This window comes from Microtus oregoni, unplaced genomic scaffold, assembly GCF_018167655.1.
Source record: "Microtus oregoni isolate MIOR12 unplaced genomic scaffold, Mior012 000007F_ref0000211, whole genome shotgun sequence".
NCBI lineage: Eukaryota > Metazoa > Chordata > Mammalia > Rodentia > Cricetidae > Microtus > Microtus oregoni.
In genome coordinates this window covers 15,926,462-15,939,640 of record NW_024543066.1, presented here as the reverse complement: position 1 = coordinate 15,939,640, position 13,179 = coordinate 15,926,462, and the positions used below count along the sequence as shown (strand labels likewise).

The following is a 13,179-nucleotide window of genomic DNA, read 5'->3' as shown; positions in this document are numbered from 1 at the left end:
TCATCTAAGACCATCAGAAAACACAGGTATTTATGTTATGTTTCATAACAGTAGCAGAATTACAGTTATGAAGTAGCAACAAAAATAATTTTATGGCAGGGGGTCACCACAACATGAGAACTGTATTATAGGGTCACAGCATTAGGAGGGCTGTAAGGGAGGTGGGTCCCCTTTCCTGAGTCCTGAAAGGGATATTGGGACCCAGGCCACCTCCTCTCTTTGTCACTTTCTATCGCATGTGAGGTTAGCAGTGTTGCTCTCTACCTTGTTCCCTTCCATCGTGTTCTGCCTTGCCACCAGCCCGGAAACAGCCTGCCACTGACTAAATCCTCTAATACCCCTAGCCATAATAAACCTTTCCTCCATCAAAGTCAGTTATTATCCTGGGTATTTTGTTACAGAAACGGAAAGCTGACCTACGTCGTCCCCAAGGGAGTTAACACCCTGTAAAACTGAGTCATTCATGGGTGTCCTGGAAGGTTATTAGATCCAACCGCGGCACAAATTGTCTTTAGAAAGCCTGGCTTCGGGCAAGCACCTCTTCTCAGTTAAAATTTTAAAAATCCATCCTTCTAGAATAGCACCTGGAACTTAGAAATACAGAGATGGTTGACAGGGTCACAGGTAAGTCACATAGTAAGGTCGTTGGTGTCAGCCGTAGGTTAAGGACTCACATCCAGATGCCAGCGCTTCCTTTCATCTTACGGGAAACACTTGACGGAGAGAAAGGCACCTAGGATTTTCATTGTATTTGCTTATAGTTTTTCCTTATAGTGAATCATACTATTAAAACCATCCAGTTCTTGAGATAGAACTAGAGAATGCAAAGAGAGGGATTCATTTTTAAATCAAAATTTATGAACTCGCCTTGTAACGCTTTATGATGGTTCTGCTTGAATTATCACTTCCTATTCAAGTAAAATAGAATTCAGTTTTTCTGTGGGTTTTTTCTTTTCTTTTTTTTTTTTTTTTTAACATTTTTGGGGCATTATCATCTTAGGGGTGAATTATAGATCTCCTCTGAGTGAACTGTCAAGACAGGTCCCCTCTGGGTTGGAAGTGTGATTAAAGATGCCAGTGAATTCACATGGGAATCTGCAGAGCATGCCAGAATCCCCTTGAAAAAGCTAGAGGAAACCAGAAGTGCTTACAAGTGTGTGGGCAGTGAATGCTCGGCCAGCTCGACAGACAGGAGAGCGAGCGGGTGGCCTCCTCTAGGGGCCGCTTGCCTCTTAACTACCCCGTAACTTTGAGGTGCTGGTCACAGATTCCCGGTATGGTCAGGGATGCCTTTAGCCTTTGGACTGGGATTCAGTTGGTGACACCTCAGTCACCAATGTAAGAGATGCTCAGTTGCAGACAGGGCCCTGTGTGGTCTCCCTCCCTCTGCATCTGAAAGCCTTCCTTCTTTTTGGGGCAGCAGTGTTTTGAGAGGTCAGAGTAGAGAAGAGGGCCGGAGATGCCTGGGAGTCTGTCCCCATTGCCATTTCTTCACCTGCTACTTCTGTGCTCCTGGGTGTGACCTGGGCCCCTGCAGAGGAGCTTGTGGAGGAGGGAAGGTGACAAAGGAGTCTTCATGTTTGGTGGATGTTTCTCAGTGTGGAGGAGTTTTCCCCTGAGCAATCAATTACCAGGTGTTTTGGGATTTTTTTAAAATGAGTTTTAGTTTTAATTGTGTGTGTGTGTGTGTGTGTGTGTGTGTGTGTGTGCGCGCGCGCGCGCGCGTGTATGTTTTTGCATGTGAGAAGAGGTGTCTAAGGCCAGAATAGGGTATTGGGTCCTCTGGAAGCTGCAGTTATAAGCAGTTGTGAGCCTCCAGCATGGGTGCTGGGGCCCAAACGCTGGTCCTCTTCCAGAGCATAAACCCTCTGAGCTGCTGGGCCTGTCTCCCCAGCCTTGTCCTGTTTCACCAGTGTCTCCCCCACCCCCACCTTTCTGTTAGTTGAGCTCAAAGAAGCAAGCGCACCTAAAATGTGCTTTTTGGTTCTATAATTTCTAATACAGCCTTTCTCTTTCTCTACAGAGCCCATAGGTCCCTCTCCTACGAGTACCACGTGGGCTCATACTTCTCTGCTGAGGTCCCAGCTGACTCGAGAGCTTAGAGGATCACTGCAGCTTTGTAACCTTCAAGGTGTCCTCAGCAGGAAAAAACAAAACAAAAGAAAACTCATCTTTTTGAAGAGTACTACATTTTGCCAGTCACCTCTTGCAACTGTGTGCCAAAGGTAAGCCTGCAGATTTCTGCATAAAAGAGGCAAAAGAAGTTGGCTGTTTGGGGGGGAGGGGGGAGGTTTCCTTGAGTGCTTAATTTGCATAGCAGTTATTTGGTTTTAAAATTTTAAATATTTTCTACTTGATACTTATGAGTGTTTTTGTATGTCTGTGTACACTATGTGTATGCCCTAGGGCCTGTGAAGCTCAAAAGTAGGGGTTAGAGCCCCTGAAACTCAGTGTGGGTGTTGGGAACTGAATCCAGGTCCTCGGGCCTGTGAAGCTCAAAAGTAGGGGTTAGAGCCCCTGAAACTCAGTGTGGGTGTTGGGAACTGAATCCAGGTCCTCTGCAGGAGTAGCAAGTGTTCTTAACCGGTGAGGCTTCTCTCCAGCCCCCTGCATCGTAGTTATTAAACTAGTACTACAGCAGTAGGTGATGGCCCTGATTTGTTTAAATGCATTAAATTTAAGCTCTGACGGGACATAGTTCAAAAACTAGGTTGTCACTGTTCTGACTTAGAGCAGGTAGTTTCCAGTGTTTAAGTAGAAGTATGCAGACCAGTTCACATATCCCTCCCATGCAATGATGTTCTGGAATGTTCTCTGAATTGAGGTTGCCTGTGTACTAACTGGGGACTAGAAGTGTACAACAGGGAGGATAGTAGTCTTCAGCCTGGTCAGGTTCAAGTCCAGCTTGGTGCTGAGAGGGTATGTTCACATCAGAAGAGATGCAGATAAACAATAGATTCCTAGGATTGCTTCACGGGTCTGTGTGAGCGGTGCGCTCCAGCTGTATCAGAAGGAAGTGCTGGCAGTAACTGACCTTGTGCGGCCAGTACCACGGAGTCCCCACAGTGATATCGGTGGACAAAGATGAGGCTGTGTGACAAATATATGAGGGGGAGGGAGGGAGGAAAGGGAGGGAGGGCAGGAGGGCGGTCCATCTGTGTGTGAGTGTGCTGGGATTGATATATTCTAGACAACCATTCTATACATGACCTATACCCCCAGACCACAAAAATACCTTGGCCATGAGTAGTCATTTGAGGCCTTTAGTTCATCTTGTGTTTCCTCTGGCTGACAGAAATACCTCGTGAGAAAGGTATATTGTTGTCTGTAGAGGGTTGCCTCAGAATGCAGGGCTCGCACCACCCATTATCCTTCTCTTCCCATGCAAATCTCATACTATTTCTGTTATTTAGATCATCTTGAGATAGTCTCAAACCTAGGATTTGGTCTGTGGAGTTTGGCATAATGATTTCTGTAAATGTACCTATATCCGAGTTGGAGTTCTCTCTCATTTGGTCTGAAACGACCACTGAAAGACCTTGTTGTGAACGTGCTTTCTCCTTGATGCTTTTTTTAAAACATTTGTCCGGAAACGTATTGATGGCCTAGCTATGCCTGTTACAGTGTGTGGTATTTAGAATGCCATAATGTTGATAATGCTGTATTTTGTGAGGGTGCCCTTAATGAAGTGCCCAGTGCCTGTCTACCTTGACGTCTTTATGGTTTCCTGTGGAGGAAGTGGCTCACTGTCCCAGATGTGTTGGCTGCCTGAGGTGGCTTCAGAATTAGGTGCTGGCCTGGAATCCAGAGATGAGTGACACTCGGGCCTTGGAACCCCATTCCCAGCCCTCCCCATGACTGTTACCACATCACTGCCCACGGAGGGCGCTGTTGAGCTTCGGTTCCCCTCCTGCCTTCACAGGGCCCTCCACTTCCCCTTGACTAGCCCATGGGGGTAGGGAGCTTCCTGATCAGAGCAGGTTTGCCCACAAACGAAACTTCTCAAACTCCTCATGGTCTTAGAAATGGTCACTGAGGTGGAGCCTTATTGGATTCAAGTCGTTTGTAAATGTGGTCAGCTGTCAATCCGTTTGTTCAATTTCATGGACATGTAAGTTAGAAATTAGAGCTTTTCAGATCTGGTCACCAGAATGCATGAATGGTTCATCAGGAGCAGACTGGCACTGCTTATGAAGGAGTTCTTAATGATCCGTCGGTGACAGTGACAGACTCAGAGTTTGTACTGAGCAGGGAGAGGACTGTATGGACTCCTGGTTCGGAACCAGCCTGCACACTCGGCCGGTGCAGTATGCCGGTCAGCCAGTGATTTCAAGGGCTCTGTTTATTTCATAAGGGATGAGATCTATACAGAAAGCATTTAATTTTGGGGTTTCGAGGTGGAGCGGTCGTGTATTAAACACTGTGAGCATTGGCCACAGTCTAAGCCATTTAGCTATTATTGTTTTCACACTGCCTTTCAGCAGCTGCAAAACCAGATAAAATACAGTTCCAGACACCTTCCGTGTGTCCTGGCTGGCTAGGGCGAGAGCTTATGCAGGACCAGCTAGACTACATGGGCCGTATTGCCGTGGGACGATGGTTTGTACCCTATCAACTGCATCTTAATAAAATACAGTTTTATTAAAATTATTTAATAAAATGCTGATTGGCCAGTAGCCAGGCAGGAAGTAGAGGCAGGATGACAAGAACAGCAGAATTCTGGGAAGAGGAAAGCTCATTCTGCAGTCGTGACCCAGCCGCAGAGATAGCAAGATGTGACTGCCTTGCCGAAAAGGGTACCAAGCCACGAGGCTAACACAGACAAGAATTATGGGCTAATATATGTTATGAGTTAATAAGAAGCCTGAGCTAATAGGCCAATTCATTTATAGCTAATGTAGACCTCTGTGTGATTCTTTGGGTCTTAACAGCTTCAGGACCAGGCAGGACAGAAAACCTTGGTCAACACTACCCTGTGTCTATAACCTGTCCGTCAGGAGCAGAGAAGCACTGTCCTCTGGGAAGGCCCAGGGATGTTGCACTGGATCCATTTTGATGGACTGAAAGGACGAGTGGGTAGAGACTAATTGTCCTGCTTGGCACGGGCCAGGCTTGGTGACCTGAGTGGGTATGAGTCCTAGAGACACTGGTGTGTGGGGCTAGAGATACACTTTCTGAAGTGCCAATAGGAAGGAAGCACAGTGATGGGAGAGCATCCTCAGTGTGCCAGACTACGTCTAGGAAGAATGGTGACTGGAACGGTACTTCTTGGATGCGGTTCCTAGTTATTGGGTACCCGATACGTATACCAGGTTGCTAGGCCTAAACTGGGCCTGGGCTTAGGGAGCAGTCTGGGGAGGATAGGGTCTTTGAGTTCATTTTCAGGGCTGTGTTTTCCTGCCCTATGGTCTTATCTAGCCTGCCTGCTCTGGAGAATGGGGACCATGGAGACGGGATGCACACGCCCCATTTTCACACTCAGCTCGTTTTATTTACAGATGATCACTCAGCATTTCACTTGAGAACTGAAATTCCCTGTTGTGGGAGGTGGCTGTCCCTTAGTGGAGTGGATGCCGCGAGACCTTTGTGTGCTATCCTGAGAGGAGAAATACCTTCCACTGGATTTCCCTGGCTTGTCAGCGGCGGCTAGGAATATCTTGGGATGTAGATACCAGCCATGCTTCTGTGTCCGTCTCATTCCATCCTGCACAGATTCTACAGTGCAGGAGAAAATAACACTCCGAGCCTGTCGGTCACCCAGACATTCCTAAGATTACTATCCAGTGATAGATCATTACGGAAGGAACGTTTAACGACTTACATTCACATCTAAGATTACTATCCACTGATAGATCATTACGGAAGGAACGTTTCACGACTTACATTCACATTATAGTTGATTTATAGAAAGGCAAATTTTTCTAAGGCTGACCATCTGTTTTGTATTATTGCAACAGAATTCTCGAGGCTGGGGGGCATATCTATGAAGAAAAGAAGCTTGTTTAGCTCACAGTTGTGGTGCTTCAACTGTGAGGGCCTTCTTGCTGGCAGAGTCTCCAGGCTGTGCATGACGTCACAAGCACATGCAAGAGACAGTCCGTCCTTTCTCCGTTCTCATGAAAGGCCAGCAACACTCATTCATGCATGGATGTGCATCTTGATGCTTCTGTCTAGTTCCGGTCATTCCTCTAAGTGTCATAGGTTAAGTTGCAGTCTCTTTAGTACCTCCTTCTTATATCTCATGGGGATTTCAGCACACGAACCCTGGAGGAGCCTCAGCCATATCCAAATCATAACAATGTACGTAAAGAACGTCTTGGATTGATCTGTTCCTTATTTTTAGCGCGGCCCTGCATTTGTTGTTTTGGCGGTTGCTACAGTGACTTACTTAGAAAGGCTCTTTATCGGGGCTGGAGAGATGGCATTGCCTGCTCTTCCAAAGGTCCTGAGTTCAATTCCCAGCAACCACATGGTGGCTCTCAACCATCTGTAATGGGGTCTGGTGCCCTCTTCTGGCCTGCAGGCATACACACAAACAGAATATTGTAAACATAATAAATAAATAAATATTTTTTTTTTTTAAAAAAAAGAAAGGCTCTTTATCAGTGAAGCTGCCTGATACGTGCTTAGGACTTTAAGACACCAGCTGCTGCCCAAGGAGGACCATAGCCTTTGATCCTGCAGGTTTTATAGGGAGCAGGTCTGTAATAATTGATTAAATAATTGCTCAGCAGGCATTTACAGCTGCGTGCAAAAAAAAAAAAAAAAAGCCCTATAGCATTGCCTCTTCCATGGTTGCCGTAATGGAATGCTTGCAGAACCCTGGTAGGGTTGGCAAGAGGGTTGCCCTTTCTGCTGCATCTCTGGCCTCTACTGCGGATAGATCGCCTCATGTGCTAGGTGAATACGTGCGGTAAGCCTGTAAACAAACCAAGGCCTGCTTCTGGTCTTCTTCCCCTCTTCACAGTTCTGTTAACATTCCTGACAAGCCCTGGAGGCGACAACCTAGTACTTGCTGACCTTGAACCTGGACTCCTGGCTTTCAGGAGGTTGGGTGTGTCCTTCCCTGCGCCCAAGTCTTTCATTTTTACATCAGCTTCCTTTGATTTGATTTTTTTTTTTATTCCTGCCCCCATAGGAAAATCTCCAGCTAGTAAATAGGATTTGAAGAATCCTTTTCGGAAACATGTGAAGGAAAAGAAGGGACAGTGAGAAGGAGTTGGGGGAGAGGCAGGGATCCCAGTGGCAGTTTTGGAGCTGGGCCAAGGTAATTTTGCAGGCTGCTTAACCCCCAGGCTTTGGTGCTTGGGGTCCTTTAGCCCACTGATTCTGACTTAGTCACACCTGCCGTGACAGGAATTATCCACAGAGATGACAGTGCCTGGTCTTCAGTAGCCACTTCCTGTGTGCTAGCATGCCTCTGGTCCCTTCTGCAGGACAGAGCTTTTCGTATTGCTTTTTAACCTTTCTGAGTGTGATCAGTAGAATGATCGTTTTCTCACGGTTGGAGTAATGATAAGACAAGCTTCCCCAGCCGTCTGTCTTCACTGATGCCCGGAACCAGAGAAACAAAAGTTTGAAAATTCTATCTGCCTATATCCACCTTTCTTTTTTACCTGACAGATTGATAGAAATCGAGTAACCAATATTCTGGTTTTTGTTCTAAATGAAAATAATCCCCTTACCCTAGGTTTCATTTTCTGCAGTTTGTTATCTTTGTCAGCCATTCCCCCCAAAAAAAAAAATTAAGTAAAAAAATACAGAAATCATCCATTTAGTTTTCAACTTTATGTTCTCTGAGTGGTGTGATGAGCTCTTGCTGGGCTCCATTCAGGATTGAATCTTCGTTTTATCCAGTGTGTCCACATGGTGTACCCTTGCTCAGTCATTTCTGCACGAGACCAGCTGTGCATTAACAGGCTTGTGTACAGGACTGGGAACTAGCCGTCCACGCTTTCAGGCACGTAGAGGACTGTAGGGACGCAGCAGCCTCTCCGCTGCAAATGGTAGTGTTGCTGCTGCTGAGATTCTGAACTCAGGAAGAGTCGACAGGTTTGTGGAAAACAAAAGGTCATGTGTGTCGGGGCAGAAGTAAACATACTGCTGTCTGTGTCTGGGTGGAAGTAAACACGCTCCTGTTGTGTGTGTCAGGGCGGAAGTAAACATACTGCTCTGTGTGTCAGGGCAGAAGTAAACATTCTCCTGTTATGTGTGTCAGGGCGGAAGTAAATACACTCCTGTTGTGTGTGTCAGGGCGGAAATAGACACTCCTGTTGTGTGTGTGTCAGGGCAGGTGACACAGGCTTTTAGCAATGGGCCCTTGACTAGGTAACTAAAAATTGAATTGCTTTGCCAGTGTGAGGAGAGCAAATGGGATTCCCCCACATGCCCTCACCCCAAGAGTACACTCTAGGAGTGAGAGAGGCACCTGGTGGTTCTTGTAGCCTTGGCAGTGTGGGGTTCCTAAGTGCATGCACCTGCCCATGCCTCTGGTGGCTCTCTCTACAGGAGACTAGGGAGCCTGAGATTTTAGCTTCTCCCTGTCAGGATTAATTTTCCTTTTGATTCTTTTATTATTTTTTTTTCCTAAACCACTGCAAATGTTTGTGGGCTCTGAGATTTAAAATGGCTATGAGAACATGAATAAATCAGACTATTGGAGATCGCAGTTTAAGGGGAATGACTTTGTGTGCTGTGTGGATAGTTGAGCCAAATATGAAAAGATCTTTTGGATAGAAACAATAGTATAGAACCCTAGTATTTGTTTGGTGGAAGGTGGCTGTGCCCTCTGCCAGGTCTGTGACCCTGGAGGCCAGCTTCAGCTCCCGGGGTAGTGACCTGCCCCCTCCAGGACTTTTGGGCACCCCTAACATAGTACTGTCCGTTGGTAAGCCTTGAGTGTGATTTCCACTGTAGGAAGTAAAGGTGATTCTCTGAAAGGCTGTGGCCATGTGCGGGCACAGGTCTCTGTAACCTTGTCTGAAGGCCTGTGCAGGCAGCAGGATGCACAAGCCACAGTCAGAGGTAACATTCAACCTCTGCAGACGTCAAGCCAGAGGGGATATAGCAGTGGCATTCCTCCTAAGAATCTAGGCAGTTTGACTCTTCCATGGACATGGGTGGAGGGAGTCTACAGACTCGGCATTCCGTTTTTCTAATAGCCTTTCTCTTCCAGCCTTCGGGCCGTGTTCTGTTTGCAGTCACTCTCTCTGTGGTTGGTGTGTAAGCAGCAGAAGTTACCCTTACCCCACTGATCACACAGAGGAAAACTTAAGTCCACGGGTGCTGACTTTTCATGTGCAGTAACCCCACCTCACCCCCAGCAGAGGGGACATGGTCTAAGACCTGTAAGGACACCTGGGTCGAACTGAACCTCATAAATCCAGATCCCACCCTGTGAAAACAAGGTTTTTCATAAATACCAGTTGGGACCCTTTTGTAGGCCACCACAGAACGCTGGAGATGAGAAATGATGCTCACTAACCTTACTGGGGACAGTGTATACACCCGGTGGTAGTTAGAATAAGAATGACCCCCATAGGCTCATACATTTGAAGTTATCAGGGAGTGGTACTCTTTGAGAAGGAGCAGGAGGTGTGGCCTTGTTGGAGGAAAGTTATCAGGGAGTGGTACTCTTTGAGAAGGAGCAGGAGGTGTGGCCTTGTTGGAGGAAGTGTGGTGTCACAGGGGGTGGGCCTTGAGCTCTCCTGTCCCTCTGCTTGTGGGATCAGGATGTAGCTCTCAGTTACTGCTCCAGCAAGCACCGTGTGCGTCCCACCATGACGCTAGTGGACTAACCCTCTAAAACTGAAAGCAAGCCCCCAATTAAATGCTTTCTTTTTTTAAAAGAATTACCTTGCTCTTTTGTTTCTTCACAGCGATCAAATAGTGACTGAGACACCCCCCAGGCTCTGTCATGTCCCTAGCCAGACCCTGCTGCCTTCAGAATTGCAGTCCCTATGTCACTGTGTCCTGGTGATGAGAACTGGAACTCTCGGTTCTGTGAGAGCCTGCTGGAGCTTTGGAGAACACAAGGCTCTTTAGCAGGCCGATTGTTTCCTGTCCCTCGAGTGGTTTGCTTAATGGCATGGATATTGCTTGTGAGGAAGTATTATTTTGACTATGTCATGAATAACAGCTTAACAATGCTTATATAGAATACCTTACCAATCAGTTGTTTTCTCTGCCAAAAATAAATAAATAAAACTAAGAACCATCATGTACCCGCTTCAGAACTAAGTTTCAGCATGATAAAGGGGCTGGAATCCCTCCCTCCTAGTCACTTATGTTTGGACTGCTTCTCAGTAGTTTCCACAGGACCACTGTCTGTCACAGCAAGTCCTGGGCACTGTTCCACTGAGGACATTCTTAGCACATGATAGAGTCATTGTATATGGATATATGAATACAAGTTTATGTGTGTAAGCCGCATATTGGAAGGATGGTTTAAATGTTCATTAAAATAAAGCAAGGCAGAGGTTATAGTAGTGTTTTCTAGGAAATGTCCCCAGAGGCTTGTGTGTTAGAGGCTCTGTCCCCAGCTACTGGAACTATTGGGGTGTCAGAAACTCTTGAAGATGGGGTCTGGAGGCGGACATTGGAAGGATATGGCCTGTCCTCTGCTGCCTGGCCATGTGATTAGGAGTCTCTCCCCTATTCCATATTCTGGCTGTTTTGAAACCACCTTGTACAGGCCCGTCGTAGTCAAGCAAGCAAACCACAGACAGGTGTGGCCATGAGCAGGTACGAGGGAGGGGTCTGGATGGAACAGCTCTCTGTCTTGATGGCTACAGGAACCCACACACAGTGAGCTGACGAAACTGCTTACACGGGACCGCCATTGTTGTCCTTAGCTAGATAACGTGTAAGTTTTGGAAGAAATGGGTGCTGGGTACAAGTAATTCTGCACAGTCCTGGGAATCTGTACTTACTCCAGAATGGAAGTTTAAGTGGTTGTTTTAAAAGTTGGGGCTGAGGAGGGGAAGGCCATCTTTTCCCCCTTGTTTCAGGAGCCTGTAGGTTGGAGTCTAAGAATTTCCAGTTTACGTTTCTGTGAATGAGTGACTCACAGAAAGGAGGAACAGGGGTGGGGATGGAACTCATACCATGACTGCAGCAGCGCTCTTGTTCCTGCCTTGAGCCCTCGCTGTGCTCGTGGTTATAATCTACATAATTAATGTTGCTCAAGTAAATTAAATGGAGGCCATGTGTACCGACTACAAGAATACTACAGTTCAAGCTCCAATCAGCACGCGCGTGCACATGTGCACACACACACACACACACACACACACACGAAATGAGTGCCGTGTTTACTATGTTTTGACTGCTAAGTCTAACAAGCAAGGGTTTGTAAATTACGTCAGTTATTGCAAATGAGGTACCCAGATCTACCGCTCTGGGTCAGGAGACACAGGCTGTGGTCTTATCTGTTCTTTTATTGGCCGTTGCATCTTGAGCAGTCTCGAGCAGCTCACTGGCTCATACACCTCCAGTCTCGATCATGTCTGTTGAGTAGCAGGCCTGACACCCCCAGAGGGGCTGCCTGGAGATGAACTCGCCGCACTGTGAGCACCTAGTGAGCTTGACCTAGAATGTGTTCTATGGAGAGCAGTAATAACTCGCTGCTCTTCTTGGCTGCACCCTTGGGAAAGTCATGGTCAGTCAAATTTCATTTTGGTAGAAACCTATCATGTACTCTGTCTCTCTGTGGTTTGGATTTTTCCAAACATGAGTATTATTTAACCAGATGACTAAATGAACTGGTGACTTACCTAGAGACCCTGGCCCTTACCAAGAGTCAAGTGGTCCTGAAGTTCAGAGTTGGATGCTCACGCCCATCTAACCGGTGTCCAAGAAGCTTCAGGGAATGCTGACTGACAGAGGAACACTCCCTCTGTTACATGACTACCATACACTAGTAAGCCTATTACGTTGCTGCTAACTGAATGCTCAACTTCGCTTGGGTTTTTAACAGACATCCATGTTCCGTCCAGGAGTTCGTCCTGCACACCTTGTCCTGCACACTGGACCCGTTAGGTACCTCCTGGGTGTTGTGCCTCATGATCCCTGTGGTTGTAAGAGGTTCGGGACTGTGTAGAAGCCCCTTTCGCTGCATCATGCCATGTTTTTCTTTCTTATGGTTGTATGGATCCGGATGAGCTCTGTACACAGTCAGGATGCCTCGCTGTTGGCATTGACCTTGGGCACCTGTCAGGTTTCGCCTCTGTTGACTTGCTGCTCTGTGGGAGCAGGGCTCAATGCACAGGGACGCTCCCAGCATCTAGGTGGGAGATCCACCTCAGTTATTCCCAATCCATCGGCCCATAGGATTTTCCCCATCTATTTATTTACTAGTCGTTTGTGTCCTTGCTTTTAAAAATTGATTTTAGCCTCTATATACACGAGGCCAAACCACGTTGCCTATTTTGCTTGTGTTAGTGCATTCTAAAAGGGAGCCTTAAATTCTCTAGTCCTTAGACTTTCGCCACTTCTGTATTCTGAGTCACCTGTGCGCCTGCAGGAAAATGATGGCTTCATTTGTTTACACTGCTGTAGGATACTGAGCTGTGTGATGCCACTGCCCATCTGTCCCTTTGGCTGCTGATTGGGCTGGTCCTTGTCTTTCAGCATCCTCATTATTGCGGCTGTGAGCATCATTGTACACATCCCTAGGCCCTCAACACACTGAAAGTGTCTTTTCAGACTGTCGGTGGGCATGCGACCTTGTATGCTCGGAAGGATCATTGTGACTTGCTTTCTAGCAAACCCCACCTCTTCCTCAGCAGAGCGTGTGGACTCAGTTTGACACCCCCCCCCCAGCCTTTTCTGGTTTCCCCAGCTAGTGTTAAAATGGGCTCTAACTGTGGTCACAGGCAATGAATGAGTTTGAATGCTGTTTTATGTACGTTCGCCATCTGTGCTGTCTGTCTGCAGTGACTTTGCCTGCTTTTTCTCTTGGTCTTTTCCTCTGCATTGTGGGGCTTTTCATTATTCTCGACGCCAGCCATTTGTCATTATAGATGTTGCTTCCTAGCGGCCATTTGTAAACAAGCATACTCCATCTTTTGATCTCTAAATCCAAAATTCCTATGTGCAAATAACCCATGGCCCCACCAGGTGTGTTCAGCTTGTGGCCTGCTGATGGCTTTGCCCTAGGAGTCCTGTGGGCGTAGCCCA

At 47.0% G+C, this 13,179-nt stretch overlaps 1 protein-coding gene across 4 annotated transcripts in view; it reads left to right on the top strand.

The window, feature by feature from the left end:
- Window positions 1–13,179, top strand: part of Nck2 (NCK adaptor protein 2) — a 118,975-nt gene that overhangs the window by 65,295 nt on the left and 40,501 nt on the right. For all 4 annotated transcript variants that reach the window (XM_041656134.1, XM_041656136.1, XM_041656133.1 and 1 more), the window contains exon 2: window positions 2,024–2,225. The gene's annotated coding sequence lies outside the window, so the exon portion shown is untranslated. The remainder of the gene's footprint in view (window positions 1–2,023; window positions 2,226–13,179) is intronic.